The sequence below is a fragment of the Physcomitrium patens genome, chromosome 15, assembly GCF_059467195.1.
Source record: "Physcomitrium patens ecotype Gransden chromosome 15, ASM5946719v1, whole genome shotgun sequence".
In the NCBI taxonomy this organism is placed as follows: Eukaryota; Viridiplantae; Streptophyta; class Bryopsida; order Funariales; family Funariaceae; genus Physcomitrium; species Physcomitrium patens.
Genome location: NC_143424.1, coordinates 7989573 through 8008223, shown reverse-complemented (window position 1 = coordinate 8008223; position 18651 = coordinate 7989573). Strand labels below are relative to the sequence as shown.

The 18651-nt window shown below is 27.5% G+C and overlaps 1 long non-coding RNA gene across 1 annotated transcript; it reads left to right on the top strand.

Annotated features, from left to right (window-relative positions):
• The first annotated feature begins 7752 nt into the window (after positions 1-7752).
• On the top strand, positions 7753-10179 carry LOC141046250 (uncharacterized). Its single transcript, XR_012219025.2, has 2 exons — positions 7753-8849; positions 9147-10179. It is a non-coding gene; the product is annotated as an uncharacterized LOC141046250 (long non-coding RNA).
• The last annotated feature ends 8472 nt before the right edge of the window (positions 10180-18651 follow it).

Genomic DNA, 18651 nt, shown 5'->3' with positions numbered 1-18651 from the left:
TTTTTTATTTGTATCTTTAATCAAAAAATATTTATAAATCCTTTATAATTTGAATTCATTCTTAAAAGTATTTATGGCCATATTCAAAAAAAGTGATCAAAAAAGAATAAAAGAGACCAAGCTCTTATCTTTGCAAGAAAGATCATAGTTACCACCATATATGCTGCTAAATTTCAAAACCTAACATGCAAAGTGGACCAAAATGACAAAGCCTTCATCAATAAATTTCAATATGAGTTGAAGGATAATATGAAAGATTTATTATTGACAATATGTAAGGCAAAATCTTTACAACAATTTATTTCTTGAGCCATTATATGTGACAATTAATTATTTGAAAGACATCAAGAACAAAGACTTGATTGGAAAAGAAAAAATAAAATAATAATTGTAGTTCTCAAGTTTTTAAAAATATATTTATTATGGCCAAAATCAATGCGAATTGATATGATACATTTTAAACCCCTCATGGAGTAGAAAAAGACTCGACCACATCAAGAAGGCTTATACTTATATTGTTGAGAAGATAAACGCAATGCTTAATATTACTCAAAGAAACAATGTAACCACAAAATGAGAAGCATGGTTGCCAAAGAAGACAATGTGTCAAAAAACAAGTTTTTCTAGCTACAATAGGAACCAAGTAGCTAAAACCTTCTATAACTCCTTGTAAAGGTCCTATTTTTTCTTTAAATCCCTTACTTTTTTTTACAATAGAATTTTATTTATGACAAAAAAATTACAAAGTATTAGCTTTATTAGATTCAAGAGCCTAAGCCTCTTTTGTAGACAAAGATTTTGTCAAAAAATAAAAAATATTGTTAGTTAAAAAAACTAAATTTATACATATAAAAGTCATAGATGGTCATTTACTATCTTCTTGAGATGATATGCATGAGATTTTTCCTTTAGATATAACAATTAAAGATCATAATAGCATAATAATATTTAATGTAATAAAATCTCCATCCAATTTGGTTATTTTAGGATTATCTTGGTTAAAATATTATAATCCTCAGATAAATTGGATTTCTTGTAACTTTAATTTTTTTGATAATTTAATCCAAAATCTTATTAGTCAAATAGTGTGACTTCCACCAATGGATCTTAATTGATGGATTGGTTAAAAATATAGTATTGAGTCATTTAATGAGATAAATACTAAGATTAGAGAGTCTTTTTAATTATTTATATAGTTCTTAGAATTTATAAAAGTCTTATTAGAAGAAAAGTTACAAAAATGGAATCTTTGTAAGTCTTGGAGGTAATCATATTAGTTGGTTTAGTATTTTTACTCATTATTGAGTAATAATGATTAGTAATTGAGACCAATTTCTATATTGGCCTCATATCTACATATATTAATTATAAGAATCCTATCAATGATTAGTTAATAGTTAAAAGAAGCATGAAAAAGAACTTCATGTCTTTTAAATTATGTACGTAGAAAATAAGATTTTTAGTAGATTTAATTTGATTTTATTACTATAAAAAATCAAAAAATAGAAAAATATAGTTTTTTATAGATATTAGTATTATATAAATATTATAGGATTTTTTAGAATTTATTTAGAATTTATTTAGGATTTTTTATGAATTTTAGAAAAAAATTTAAGACCTTGGTAAAATTGAGTTTTACCACCTTGAGAGCCACTATGAAGAAATGAAAGAAGATTTGAAGATTATATAAGGTTTTTAGATTAATTGGATATTTTTGAATACCATGGTAAAGTCAAAAATAAAAAAAAAGTAGTTTTACTAATAGAAAATAGGAGGACCAACAACTAGTGTAGTCCTTGTAGGAAGAGAGGTGCACAATTCCCATATGGGTTGTAGCACCTTGGGTATTGGTAGGAAGATAAGACTAAGGCATCAAGGCCTCTTTAGAAGAACAATATGTACTACTTGTGAGCCTTGGTGAGGTTTGAAATCCTAATTTCTTAAGCAAGTTATCTTTGAGGTAAAAATTATTTACTTGATTTTTCTATTATTTATATTCTATCTTTAATCTATCATAACTTACACATAATAACTTCAAATTACATGATTTTTATGTCATTGGAAAGATAAAAAATTATCTATCTAAAAATATATTTTTTACTTTTTATTTTTATCTTTTACTAGATAAAAATCTAGTGAACAAACTGTGACTAGTTTTGTAGTGTACAATTGCTTGATTGCACTTGTTTCACTTGTTTGGTGTTATCCTTCTTTTATTCTTGTTTATTGCTACTTCTACTTCTCACTATCAATTACAAAAAACTCTTAATTGAGGCCATCTTATAATTTGGGGTGAAAAAAAAATTTACCCTTACAAATAGAAATACATAAGTTTAGTACATCAAAATCCTTATTGGTAGGTGCAAGAACTTTTATGCATGCTGAAAAAGAAGGATTATCTTTTGCTTTATATGCCACCCTCATTTTTTATGGTGAAAAGACATCAAGTAGTATTCTTAACTAATATCAAGTTTTTCAATATGTTTTTGAAAAAAAAAATGTAAATATTCTTCTAAAGTATCATGCTTATGATTGTTCCATTGATCTTCACAAATGAACTCAACTACCATTTGGACCAATCTATAGCCTATCACAAAATGACTTGGTTGCACTCAAAGAATATATTGATAAAAACTTGGCTAATAATTTTATACATCATTCTAAATTTCTAGTTGGAGCTCCTATCTTATTTTTGAAGAAAAAAGACAGATCTCTGTAGATGTGTGTGGACTATTGAAGATTCAACAAGATCACTATCAAGAATAAGTATCTTCTATGTTTGATTTCAAGACTACTTGATTAATTGAATCAAGCAAAGATCCATACAAAAATAGATCTATAAAGAGCATATAATCTGATAAGCATTAAAAAAAGGAATGAATAGAAATCTACGTTTTGAACCAAGTATGGATATTTTGAATATAATTTCATGTATTTTGGATTCACAAATGTACTAATTTCTTTTTAACATCTAATGAATGATATTTTTTGTGAATTTCTTGATGATTTTATCGTCTGTTATTTTAACATCTTTATCTACTTTAATGTTTGATGCTTTAAAAAAAGAATTTATTTTTGTATCAATTTTATATTGTATTGACTTCTCTAAGGTATTTTCTTATGGAATCACATACATTAGACTTTGCCTTGGATGTAATATTATCACAAATGGCAGCAAATGATAAATTCCATTCAATAGCTTTTTATTCCAAAAAATTTTCAATAGCTAAGATTAATTATGAGATCCATAATAAAGAATTCCTTCTAATCATGGATTCATTCTAAGAATGACATCATTATTTAGAAGGCACCTCAAATCTAGTCACTATATACACTGATCACAAGAACCTCAAGTATTTCATGTTAGCACATGTTTTGAATCATTGCCAAGCTCATTGGAGCATGTCTTTATCAAGATTTAATTTCAAGATTACTTATAAATCCAAAAAACAATAAGATTTATTGGACATCCTTTCTAGATGTTCTTATCTTGTACCAAAATAAAGAGATACATCTTTTAAATAATAAAGAATATTTTTTTTGAAGCGAGAGCATTTTCACTTTCAAGAAAAAAAATCAACATTAATTATTGATTCAATCTTTGTCGAGAAAATTCAATTAAGTATGTTCTTTGATCCTCTTGTCCATGATATCAAGAATAATTCTTTTAAGTCTCATGATACTTTTAAGTTTAAGTTCAAAAATAACCTATTCTATTTCAAGAGGCCATTATACATTCCAAAAGATGATGTTTAATTACGTGTTTTTTAAATTTGTCATGACCTTTCAATAGCCAGCCATTTGAAATATAATAAGACTTTGGATCTAATATTGAGAGATTTTTAGTAGCTTCAAATATAAAAGGTAGTCAAAGACTTTGTACAATCATGTGATATTTCTTTAAGATCCAAAACTCTTTGCCATGAATTTTATGGACTTCTTTAACTATTATCTATTCCAAAACAACCATGGTCTTCCATTTCTATGGATTTTATCAGGGATCTTCCAATCTCAAATTCATATAATTCTATATTTATAGTAGTAGATCATTTTATAAAGATGGTACATTTTGTACCATGTACAAAATCTATCACATGTGAAAAAATAGCTTAGCTTTTTTTTAACAACATCTATTGCAATCATGAATTATCTAAAGATATTATATTAGATAGGAGGATTTAATTTATATCAAGATTTTAGAGAATCTTTTTTAAGATTTTAAAAGTAGATATAAAGTTCTATTTGATTTTTTATCTTCAAACAAATGGACAAATAGAATAGATGAATCAAGTTTTGGAACAATACTTGACGTGTACCATCAACTATCATCAAGATAATTGGACAATTCTTTTACCTTTGGTAGAATTTACATACAATAATTCAGTACATTCTTCTATTCAATAAATACCTTTTTTTTATCAACTATGGTTATCATCCACAACTTCATACTTTTGACTTTTCAAAAGTTGATAATCTTATGGCTAAAGATTTGATAAAATGTTTGTTAGAGCTACATGCAATAATAAAGGCATAATTAAAGGGAGCTCAAGAACGACAAAAAAATAATGCAGATGTCCTTTGTAAGGAATAATTATAATTTGACGTAGGTGACAAGGTATAGTTACTTCATTGCAATATCAAGACTACTTGTCCTTGTGATAAGTTGGACTATCATAGGCTTAGACCTTTTCCTATTAGTAAACAAGTCAATTTTGTTGCTTATTGATTATATCTACTAGAGTCTATAAAGATCCACCTTATATTTCACATGTCTCTTTTTGAACCATATAAGATATTAAATATCTTAAGAAGAAGATAAATACCATGTCTTTCTATAAAAATGGATAATAATCAAGAGTTCTAGGTAGAAGAAGACTTAGTTTCAAGGCAGTACCAAAATAGATTGAAATATCTTATTTATTGGCATGAATATGATATTAATGAATACACATGGAAGTTAGCAAAGAATCTTGCAAATACAATAAAGAGAGTTGAAGCTTTTTATTGATGACATCTATCAAAACTAAGATGAAGAATAACAAATCTTTACTATAAAATAAACAAGATCAAAGAAAGATAATATTCTACCTTCTATTATTTTTTATAGATTTTATATATTTGTGACACTAAAGAGATGGAGAATCAATAACCAATAGATTTAACTCAAGAGCTTTCATTTATTGACTAGCCAAATAAGACATTGTGATTTTCACAATCTTCAAAATAACAAAATCAAAATAAAGATCCTCAAAAATGACATGTCCTTCTTCAAATAGATAGTAAGATACAACGTATTTGGTATCACAACTTTGAAAGAGACTCCCAATATTTGGTGATTTCATTAGAGGTATGAATAATTCTTTACAATATTCTAAATATTTTATTTAAAGGAAGTTCAAAGGCCTCAATAATAAGGTGGTCTTCTTGCCTTAATATGGGATACTATTGATGGTTGAGAAGACCTATCAATCATCATTGAAAAGAACAAAGATCAAAATATGTAGCAAATATAATTCGTCGCATCTTAGATTTCTTAAAGATATGAAGATTGTTCATCATGGAAGTTGTTCCTAAAAAGGTAGGTAATATCATGGATATAAATAGATATTCTAATATATATCTATATAATTATATAAAATTAGATAAAAATAGATAAAAATAGATTAATTTCATAATATCTTTTAGAAGAGATTCTTAAAAGCTTCATAAACATTGTTTTGACTTTATATATTTATAATTGATTAGTAACTTAAAAACTTAGTCAATAAGTTTATCATGTATTGGTAGCTTATAGAAAAAGCTAACTATGTTGTACACATATAGAAAATTTGCCTTATAAGTAAAGATACTTTTATTCTAAAATCAACATGTTTTAGAGATCCTAAAGGACATCACCATATAGCTCCTAGTTAAGAGTATATATGGAAGTAAGAGTGAAGCCTTCTTCATTCTTGTCAATGCCTTTCTAATCTTTAGTCTTATTTTAAGACTTTCTAGTCTTCTTGTTTTTGGCAATAGCCACTCTAGTTTAACATCATATCATCTTTGAGTGATTTTTTAGTTGTTTTAAGTATCACAATAATATATTGAGGATTTTTTTCTTTGAGATTCATATCCTTGACACCTTGCTAGTTGAATAAAAACTCATTAGTTCAATATAATCAAATCCTTATTAATAAGTGCAAAAGCTTTCATATATTCAATAAAAAAATAAACTCTTATTAAAGATGAATCAAATTAGTACCAAAATTATCAAGACATTTTTGAGAAAAAAAATATAAATATTTTTTTTAAAACATCATTTTTATGACTATTCCATTGATCTTTAAGATAAAGTTCAAGTACCATTTGAACCAATATATAGCCTATCACAAAAAAAGTTCATTGTGCTTAAGAGTATATTAATAAGAGGTTGACTAAAAACTTCATATGCCATTCTAAATCTCCAATAAGAACTTCTATCTTATTTGTAGAGAAAAAAGATAGATCTTTGCAAATGTGTGTAGATTATTGAGAATTCAATAAGATTACCATTAAAAATAAGTATCCACTACCTTTGATTTCAAGACTTCTTGATGAACTCAATCAAGAAATGATCTATATAAAAATAAACCTATAAGAAGCATATAGCTTGATACATATTAAAAAAAATATAAATAAAAGATTCTATTTTTAATCAAGTATGGAAATTTTGAATATAATGTCATGCTTTTTAGATTCATAAATATACCATTTGTATTTCAAAATTTAATGAATGATATCTTTTGTAAGTTTCTTGATGATTTTGTCATTTTTTATCTAGCCAATATTTTAATCCATTCTAAGAACAAAAAAGAGCATGAATTTTATATTTGTTATGTATTAAAAAAACTAAAAGATGTGGGATTATATACCAAGTTTAAAAAGTGAGTATTTTACATTAATCAAGTTGATTTTTTAAGATGCATTATTTTGAATAGTGGCCTTATGATGGATTCTAAGAAGATTCAAACTATCTTAGATTGAAAGATTTCAAAAAAAATTAAAGATTTTAATATTTTTTAGAATTTACTAATTATTATCAGATCTTCATTAAGAACTTTTTTCAAGTTATAGCTCTTCTTACTTCTCTAACATTTAAAAAAAATTTGAATAGAGCAAAGAATCTAAAATATCTTTTGAAGCCGTAAAAACAACATTTATTTTTGCACCAATTTTACATTGCATTAATTTTTTTAAGGCATTTTTTATTGAAACATATGCAGTAGATTTTGCTATAGGTGTAATTTTATTACACATGAGAATAAAAGATAAGCTCCATCTGATACCTTTTTATTCTAAAATATTTTCATCAACTCAGATTAATTATAAGATCCACAATAAAGAACTTCTTATAATTACAGAATCATTTAAAAAATGGCATTATTATTTGGAAGGTACTTCTAATCTAAATACTATGTTTATAATATTGTACCAAAAAATAGTATAATATATAAAAATGATATTAAATATTATAAAAATTTATGTTTAAAATTTTGAAAAGTTATTTTTTTTCTTTATAAGCTTTTTAAAAAGCATTCATTTAGTCTAAAAAAAATTAGTAGGAATAAAAAGTAATTTTTTGTATAAAAAAAGAGCTAACCATTTTTTAAGATTTTTCTTTAGAGATTTTTTCTAAGTGTATTTTTGAATTTTTATTTTAATTTTTGAAGAATTGTTCTTATCTTCGTTAGCTTTTTTTAAAAAAATCTTATTTTTAAAAGAATTAGTGTGAGCTCTCAATTATACTCTAAAATTTAAATTTTTATTATTTTCCTATTTTATGATAATTAAACATGTTAGATTAGGATTTATATAAGTAAAATTTAGTTTTATAGAATTTTTAGGATTACAACCCTTGATGGTATAAATTATAGCCTAATTCTTTGAATTAGGTTAATTAGGACTAAAGTGATAAGAGTTAAAAAATTAGAATAGCAACTTAGTTAGTTTAATAATTTAGAGGTTGTTAATCATTACTATAAGGGTTGATTAAAAGCCTATGAGTGCATCTATAATCATTCACATGATTTAGGAGTTGGAGTTATAATTCTCTAAAAGATTTAGTAAAGTTAACAATGGTAATTTTGGATTTTCCTCCAAATTTGATAAATTTAAGTGGCATGGTGGTTCTTCTACTTAATGAGAGTCTTTTTAATGCAATGGTGGCACCGGATTTACCTCGTGGAGTGAAGAAAACAAGATCAGCAACCTCTCCTTCAAAATACAAGAGAAGCAATGAAATTCTCATTTTGAAGAATTTCACAAAAATTGCTAAGATCCTTGTAAGTAAAAACTTCCATGAAAATTATAATTAAGCATGGATTGAGGCATGTGAGAAGTCGATCTTAGCTTAAAAAGGTGTTTTGAACACAATAGTGAAGTTAGATTTACAAAAAAATGCTTTCTTGACTACTTACAAGAGCCATCAGCCTTGATAACGAGATTGGCTCTTGGATGAATGAAGGCCGTAGATCTAGATTAGGGATCTTAAAAATCAAGGGTTGAGATGTAGCCACCCTTCTACGAGCCTCCACTCAATTGTATAAGAGAGGCTTGGTTTTCTAAGCCCTCTCTCTCTCCTCTTTTGGGTGAAGGGCGAAGCCATGCCAAAATTTGGCCAAAACCCTAATCTTAATTTTATTTAGATTTTAATCCTCATTGTGAACCTTGTGATTGTGTATGTATGGATATTGCATTGTGAAGGATGGTCATTAAGTTTTAAAATATGTTTCATTGAAGTAGATATCTCCTCGGCTTTCCAAATATCCCAAGGGTTTCAAGGGCCTCGGATTTTCTTCAATCAGTCACTCAATTTCTGTTCTTTCAATGTGAGATTCTGAATATTTGTAGATATTGTTGTTAGCTTTCCAACAAGATAAGACTTGCTTGATTTGGAGTAAGAAGGAATTTTTGGTGAATTTCTGAGTTTGAGGGAGTCGACTACCTTTGCAGTTTGCATCATTCAAGTTTTGAAAGGCATTTCTTAGCGCCTAGTAATTGGATTTATTAGAAATTTTGGAAGCATCAAGCTTTATAAGCTAAGCTCTGAAAGGCACAAGTTTTGTTGAATTTTAAGACAATCTGAATTTCTAGTGAATTTCTAAGAGAGTTGGTCACCGCAGCAGTTTGGATCATTCAACTTCAAAGGAGGAATCCTCACGATTGGATCATTAGATTGCAACAAGGATTGTTGGATCAAAAGCGCCTTTAAGTCAGCCTTACAACAAGCTAAGAATCGTTCAAATTGAAGCCGATTACAAATTTTGGCGAATTTTGGAGTAGAAGGGGGTTGCTGCCTTCAATCCTTACGTGTTGTCAAGGTACCTTCGGTTTTACATCTCACTTTATTTTTACTATCGTCTTCACAGTGACTTGTAAGCTCCAAATTTCACTTTTTGGGTAATAAATTTTAAGTTTAACTTTTAACCTTTAAGATTCTCACTTTAATTTTTAACTTTAACTTTTAACTTTAATTTTAACTTTTAATTTTAACTTTTCACTTAACCTTTAATTTTAAATTTTAACTTACTTGTTTTTACTTAACCTTTTAATTTTAACTTTTAACTTAACTTTTTAATCTTAATTTTTAATTGTAACTTTTTTAACTTAACTTTTAACTTAGCTTTTAATTCAAACTTAAGTTTTTATTCTTATGGTCAATTAATAGTAATAACTTAATTAATTATTTTTATTATGTTTGCATAGTAAATTCCATTTAAAATATTAATTTAATGTTGGTAACCATTGCTTGAAAGGCCTAAAACTAATTGAATTTTTAATATAAAGATTTAAATTAATCTAACAATTATACAATTGAGAGCTCTCCAATTCCACCTCTTGGACTTGTTGTGTAGCATAGGTTTCATCAAATGGTGAAATTTGGCCTCACAATTAGTATGAAGTTTCATTGTGTTTTTGAAAAAAAGAAAAAAAAAAAAAAAAAAATTGGCCACTTTTCAAGATTTTTCTTTGGACGTCTTTCTTTAGGGGTTTTTTTTTTTGAGGTTTTTCCATAGTATATTTACTTTTTTATTTTTAGATTTAAAGAAGTTATTACTCTCTTTGTTAGAATTCTATATTGTTCTTACTTCCTTCAAGAAGAATGAATATGAAGATGTAATGTATTTTTGAATAAAGAGAGAACTAGCTACTTTTGAAGACTTATCTTTGGAATTGTTTTTTAAGGTTTTTCTTTGGAGGTTTTTTGATAGTATGTTTAGTTTTTTATTTTGAGATTTTAAAAGAAGGTTTTTATTATTTTCAAAAATTTCTTATTTTTTCTAAAAAAAGATAGTATTAAGATGTAGTGTATTTTTTAATGAAGATAGAATCAACTATTTTTTAGGATTTTTTTTCAAAATTTTATTGAAGAATTTTTTTTGAGGATTTTTTTGTAGTGCATTTTGAATTTGAAGTTGATATTTTGAAGAATTTTTCTTCTCTTTATAAGCTTTTCAGAAAGTTCTTAGTTGCTTTGAGAAGATTTAGTACGAGATTGTAGTACCTTTTTGGATAAGAATGAGTCAATTGCCTTGTGTTAATATGAATAATAGCTTTGTTTGCTCATAAAATATGTTTTGGAAAATTTTAAGAAGAGAGATTTGATTTGCATATGTACAAACTAAATAGCTCTTCAAAAAACCATCACATATTCAAATCTAGTGAAGTATGGAGCTATAGCAATTAATGCAAAGAAAAAGGGTGACAACTCCTACATACTATCATGAATATGAGTTAATAGATTTTATTTGAATGAAAGTTATTATTTGATCATATCTAGTTGTAGCCATAAATTCTATATTTTTTTAATATAAATTTTTTCATTGTAATAATAAATCACAAAAATCTTGAGTACTTTATATCAGTACGTATTTTGAATTGTTGCCAAGCTCATTGAAGCATGTTTTTATTAAGATTTGATTTTAAGATTACTATGCAACTTAAAAAATAAAAAAAATTTTTAGACATTCTTCTTAAATATTCTTTTCTTACACTTAAAAAAAATATAGTTTTTAATCAACAAAGAATAATTCTCTTAAAGCTAAAGTATTTTCATCTTCAAGCAATAAAATCAACATTAATTATTGATTCAACCTTTTTGAGGCAAGTTAAATTGAATATGTACTTTAATCATCTTATTCATGATATTAAGATTAATTCTTCTAAGTCTTATGAGACTTTTAGATTTGAGTTCAAGACTAATCTATTCTATTTTTAAGAATAATTATATATTTGAAAAGACAAAGTATAATTATGTATTCTTCAAGCTCATTACAATTTTTCTACAGCCAAACTTTTTAGATACAATAAGTCTTTGGAGCTAATATTGAAAGATTTTTGGTGGCCTCAAATGTAAAAGGTAGTCAAAGACTTTATACAATCATATGACATTTTTTTAAGATAAAAAACTCCTCATCATCAATCTTATGGACTTTTTTAATCATCGTATATTTTGAAATAATAATGGTCTTATGTTTCTATGGATTTTATCACAGATCTTCTAGTCTTAGGTTTGTATGATTCTATATTTGTGATAGTAGGTCATTTTACCAAGATAGTATATTTTATATTATATATAAAATTTATCATAGGTAAAAAAAAATAACTTAATTTTTTTTTTACAATATTATTGCTATCATGGATTATTCAAGGATATTATATCAAATAGGAGGATTCAATTTTTATCAAGATTTTAGAGAATCTTTTTAAGATTTTTAAGGTGGATACAAAACTATCTTTGACTTATTATCCTCAAATCAATGGATAGACAAAGCATGTAAACCAAGTTTTGGAGTAGTATTTAAAGTATACCATCAACTACCAATGAAATAATTGAAGAATTTTTTTTATCATTGATAGAGTTTGCTTATAATAATATGGTAAATTTTGCTATGCAATAAACATCTATTTTTTCTAATTACAATTATCACATATGACTTGATACTTATAACTTTACAAAAATTGATAATCTTATAGTGAAAGATTCATCAAATTGTTTATTTAAGCTATATATAACAATAAAGATACAACTAATAGAAGTTCAATAATGAATAAAGACCAATGTAGATGTCTATTATAAAGAACAACTTCAATTTTGCATTGGTAATAAGATATGATTACTTTGTCTCAATATCAAAATTAATCACTCTTTTGATAACTTGGATTATTATAGGTTTAAATTATTTTTTTATTTATAAGCAAATTAATTTAATTGCTTATTGATTACATCTATCAAAGTCTATAAAGATCAATTTCATATTCTATATGTCTCTTTTTAAACCATATTAGATAGTGAATATCTTGAAAAAAAGACAAATAACACATTCTCCTATAGAAGTGAATAGTAATCAAGAGTTTGAGGTGGATAAAGTTTTAGGCTCAAGGTTGTGTCAAAATAGGTTAAAAAATCTTATTTATTAGTATTGATATGATATTAATGAATGTATATAGAAGCCAATAAATAATCTTATAAATACAACAAAAAAAAAATTATTTTTCATCAATGACATCCATCAAACCAAGATAAAGAATAGCAAATATTTGTTATAAAAGAAACAAGATTCAAAGATGATAACATTCTATCTTCTATCTTTGTTTATAGTTTCTATATATTTGTAGTACTAAAGAGATAGAAAACTAATAATTAGCAGATTCAACTTAAGAGCTATTATTTGTTGATTTATCAGATAAGACATTACAATTGTCATATCTTTTAAGAAAAAATAATAGAAATAAAGATCTTAAAAAATAACATATTTTTCCTCAAATAGATGACAAGATACAACATATTTTATATCATGACCTTAGAAGAGACTCTTAATGTTTGATGATTTTATTAGAGATAAAAACAACTCCTGATGGTATTTCAAATATTTTATTTGAAAGAAATTACAAAAGCTTGAATAATGATTAAATAACATGGTGGTCTTCTTGCCATGGTGTATGATACTATCAATAGTTGAGAAAATCTATCAATTACCTTCAAAAGAAACAAAAATCAAAATATGTGACAAACACAACTTGCCACATCTTGGACTTCTTCAATATGTGATGACTATTCTTTGTGGAACTCATACCTAAAAGGAGAGATAATTTCATGGATATACATATTTATCTAAATAAAAAGTGCTAGATAGAAGATAAATATATGTAGATTTGATATTATATTATGGCAAAGTTTTTTAGAAGCTTTATAGAAACATATTTGATTTTATATATATTTACAATTAATTGAATAGATTAGAAACTTGACCAATAACTTAGCCATGTGTCGCACATGTAGCTAGCTTATGATACAAACTAATGATGTGGCATTTCTATAAGAAACTTATTTTGTAAGTTAAGACATGAATTCTTATAAATTGAACTTATGTTGGAGGTCTTATAGAACGTTTCTACACAACTCTTAGTTAAAAATATATATAGAGATAAGAATGAAGCCTTCTTCATCCTTGTCAATGTTTTTTTAGTCCATAGTCTTATTTCAAGACTTTTTAATCTTCTTATCTTTGGCAATAGCCATTCTAGTATAATATTATATCATCTTTGAATGATTTTCTAGTCTTTTTAAGTGACACAAGAGTTTATTAATCTTTTATTTTTTTGAGATTCATCTTCTTGATAGTTTATTTATTTGATTTTGCAACTAATTCTTTTTAATTTTTTTTTCATATCATGGCTATCAATAAATTTTAATTTTATATATATATATATATAAATAAATAAAAATATTTTATATATTTAATATATATTTGGTATGAAATAGAATATCTTCTTTGTAAGCAAACTTACTGATGATGGCAATAGAATTATTTCCATTGCAAATCTTACTTCATTTATTATCAAAATAACCACAATCATACTCACTTATATATCTTTGATATTATTTTAATAATCTCTACAAATACAAATTTTAGATTGATTTTTAATTTTTGAACATTTGTAATATTTGAATACTTGTTAATATCGATTTTGAGACAAATGATCATATTCTTGCATTTATTGTTTTTTTTCTTGAATGATTCTATCTTAAGGCATTAACAACTTTTGTATATTATTCATAAAAGAATTTACTACATCTTTTAAAAATAACTTATAAATGGCCTTTGTTAATTGTAACTATCAAATTGTTCTTGTAAAATTCATAGGAAAGACAAAGTATTGTTAAGATTGTATTTCCAAGCATACAACAGCTCATTCAACTTGACCATTAGGATTACTACAAATTGGTTTATGTGGCTCCATCTTGACTTTTATTCTTACGTATTTTGATACTATTAAACTTAAATTTCAGACCAAAGTCTTAAAAATTGATTGGAGTAGAGAATCTATTTCTATTAAATTTCTAAATTAACATAATAAAAAGGACATTTATGGATAACTTACATTTTCATGTTCTCTTCATTAGAATGGAATAGCAAAATTAAAAATTTGGTCATTACTAGAAGCAGCTCCTAATATTTTTATCAAATCTATTTTTTTATTTTTTTATGGCTAAAATCTATAAGAAATATTAACCAAATTTTAAATCCTTATTCTATCAAAATTATTTATTTTAATATTTCTTTTGAATATCTCTACAAAAAAACTTATCTTACACTTCAAGGTTTTAGGATGCATTGCATACGTCTTACTCCTACCTTATCTTAAATCTAAACTTGGTGCTAAATTTTTTTGTATTATATTTATAAATTATGAAAATCAAATCAAAGCATAATAATCATATAATTCCACTTAAAGATGCATTATCATCAATAGAAGTATTATTTTTATTAAAAAAATTGTAAGAAAATTATTTTCTAATGTCACCTTTGTTTTTGCTCTTTTTTCAGCACCTTATTTCTAATGGTCCATTTAACCTAACTAATATTCTACTTCCATTGCAAGATGGAGATGATAATGGCTATATAAGTACAGAGATTTTTTGGAATTAAAAAAGAATTTGGTTTTATTTAGAATAAGAAAAGATTTTTTTTTTTTTTTTTTTTTTTTTTTTGCAAACAATAATTTCAAAATTTTAATTTAATTTTTTTTTGCAATTACATGTAGAATTTAATCCTTTTATTTCCAGGCACACATGTTCTTACTACTTGATGGATTAATTACACTAAATCAATCATAAATTTAACTCATCAATAATTAAAAACTTTATTAGTGGCTTGCAAATTTGAACAAAAGAATGGCATTGATTATGAAGAGACCTTAGTATAAATTGTTGTATGGACTACTTTACAAACCATTATTTATACTCAGAGTCTTTCTTGGATGGTTACTTTTTGACATTGATGTAATTATTGTATTTCTCAATAAAACACTTAAAATAATTCATTTTTACATAACAACTACTAGGCATTGTGGTTTAAGGCAAAGAACTTCTAGTTTGCCAACTAAAAAAATTGATCTATGATCTTAAGCAATCTCCAAGAGCTTGATATGAAGAAATTAATCTTTACTTGTAGAATGCTAGTTTGTCTTTTAGTTAAACCAAATATAACCTTTATTTTTTTACCAATTTAATAAAATTGCTATTAAAATGATGTATGTTGAATTATTAGTCAATAATAACCGTCTTGTTTTATTAATTAATATCAAAGTACAATATATAACTAAATAACTCATCTTTATCTTAGTATCAATTTTATAAGGTATTCTACAAGACTCTTTTTTCATCAAACTAATTTTCAACATGAAATCATCTTAAATGCTAACATACAAGATTATATTCAAAATCATCTTCCTTATCAAAGACAATCAATTATTTTTGAGAGTTTTATTAAAATTAAATATAAAATACTATTAAAAGATTTAAAAAATCTATATTTGATACTAGAACATACTCTCTTTGAGTTGATAACCTTCTTATGCTTCTTATTAATTGTATAACTTCACTACACTAATTAAAAAATAATATGCATTCTTTATAGTATGGCTAATAATTCCAACTACAATATTTTTGCATACTTTCTTACCATCTTTATCAACATTGTAGCAACATCTATCCTTCAACCTTTGCTTTGATTTGCCCATAGTTATGGTTTTTTGGTTCACTCAGTACCAAGAGAAGACGTTGAGACTTGTAAGTTAGTGGTTTACACAAAACATCAAGTGACTTCTTGTTCTTTGTCTATTGTTCCTTTATTGCATAATGATAGTTGGTAGTTAGGTTAGATTCTGTTTGATATTGTGTTTTACTCCAGCTGTCTTGTGACCTCCCTATTGTCTTTGTCCTTTTGTGTCTTTGTCCTTGTGACCTCCCTATTCTAAGATAAATACCGGTATTTATCTTAGAAGGCTCTTGTTCTGATTTCAATTCAGCTAGAGGATTCTATAGAGTTAGTTAGAATTTCAACAAAATTTAATTCACTTGCTAAACACTATGTTCAAGTCATAGTTGATAGCATTTAATAAAGATGGAAGGGGCGGAGGAGAATTGAACAGCGACCTGTGGTAATTCTGTTGGGGGAAGTCGTGTTGAATATGTTCGAATCCCGTGTGGAAAATTCATTAAACTCTGAAACCAGGTTATAATTTTCTTTTAATAGAATGCCTCTTAGAGGCCAAACTTGTGAATAGTCATGTGACTGTTCAAAAAAGGCAGCAGCCCATGATTTGATCATTGTCTTCTTCAACAAAACACCTTTAGCAGTGAAGGATTCGTTCACAAGGTCGAGTCACAAGCTGAAGTATGCCTTCTGAGAGTGAATTCCATATAATCATCACACACACAGACACACACACAAAATCTCCTCTCAAACACAAATGTCACCCTCACTATGAGCCGCGAACTGAATCACTGAAACAACATACATAAGATGAAAAACCGACAAAGTTTTTGCACAAGTTAGTATATTTGTTTTTCGAAATAGTACAATCGTGGAATGCAAGTGTCTATTGTTTGCCTTTGGATCGTAACAAAGGTCTCCCTCTCTAGTCGCTGGTCTGCCCTCTGGAATCATACGACGACACAAACTGTGACCTCAATTGCCACTTCTCACAAATAAAAGCGAACGGCATATGGTACTATGCCTTACCACTTCTGGTACCACGTTCCGCATCTCACAAGGACGCCTTCGTACAGTACGACAATGCGTTGGTGGAATTAGACCACTGACTCCCAACATAGCCGCTCATATAACCAGCGTCAATAACTTCCAGGGCTAGAATACGTGTTGCGTTCAGGACAATGATAAGCTGACCTGGATGGTGCAACTTTTATTATAGAGCTTTGTGGCTCACAACTTGGATTCTACGATGAGGGACCGAGGAGTGGTAGGAACCTGTAAAGTATTTGGAATGTTTTTTTGTTCTCATTGCAATATGAGACAGAATGTGTCCATGTTTGATGGATTGGTGAAAGAGAAACGATACCTCCTGTATGCACGAATGAGAGTTCCATCGAAGTGGTGAAGGCCAGACATTGACACGGATAAACTTTGTTGGGATCGTACTGCTCTTTTCACGCTTGGGTGAATGTCTTCTGAATGCTCTTCAGAGCCATTATCTATTATTGAGAGATCTACTAGTTGACACATAGGCGCCTGGCATTGTTGTGTACATTTTTCTGGGCAGAAATACTTACATCGGGTTACACAGCTAGCAGCAGGTTAAATCAGGTTACTTGCACCAGGTTACATCAGGTTACATCATTCAAACGAGCATCTAGGACTTGATGCATCAAAGCGTACCATGTTGCAGGAAAACCTGATAGTTTCGCACGTTCATTACAGCCTTTCAGACTGAGTAAATTTTAAGAACGATAACAACACTGTATTATCCCAATAAAAAATAATAATAATAAAAAAAAAAAAAAAAAAAAAAAACAGATCGCTAAGGTATCGCAAAACTAAGCTGAAGGTGGCGCTTGATGAATTTGTAAAGATTTCAGGTTAGTTGGGTTTATAATAGGTTAAGAATCTCTAGCCTCTTTATAATTACACTGCGATTCTTTCTTGTGGCGGTATGCATATGTTTAAAGCTCACATATAGCAATGGTAAAGATTCCACACCAGTGTCCATAAATAGAGACAAGGAAAGAATTACTTACCGGTACAGTAAACTAAAGAATGAGTGATGGTCCCAAAGAACGTCAGAACAAAAGGTACAGTACTGGAAGCAGCGTGTCTGAAATAACTGAACCAGCGAGAGTCCGAGGTCATTGTCAACATTAATTCACGAAAGCTTTATGAAATTCACAACTACATCATTAAGCACGATGATCTACTCCCCATGCTTCATATCTGCAGCCTGGCGCTAAATCTGGCAAAACAATCGGCAAGATCGGCATCTATCCAGTGTTGATGACGAAGAAGAGTTGCGGCAAACATGAGTGCGCATGTTCTCTCACAGGTACGTTGCTAGCTAGTTTCACCAAGGTTGCACATTCCGGGGCGAATACCGACAGATCCGAAAGAATGAGCATGCTCAGAACATGAATTCCGTAGGTCTATGACTCAGCCTGTGAGCAATTTCAAGGCCAACCTTTCTCAAGAATCTAGTGCATATTTTGTGAGCTAAATTCTTCTGCAAGAGCATGTCATGGGGTAGTCGTGCAGTCCGGCGTGTGTCCCATGAAGCCAACCTCACGTTACGGCTGTTGAGTTGAAGTTGTCCGTGGGAGAGATCAGAGGAATA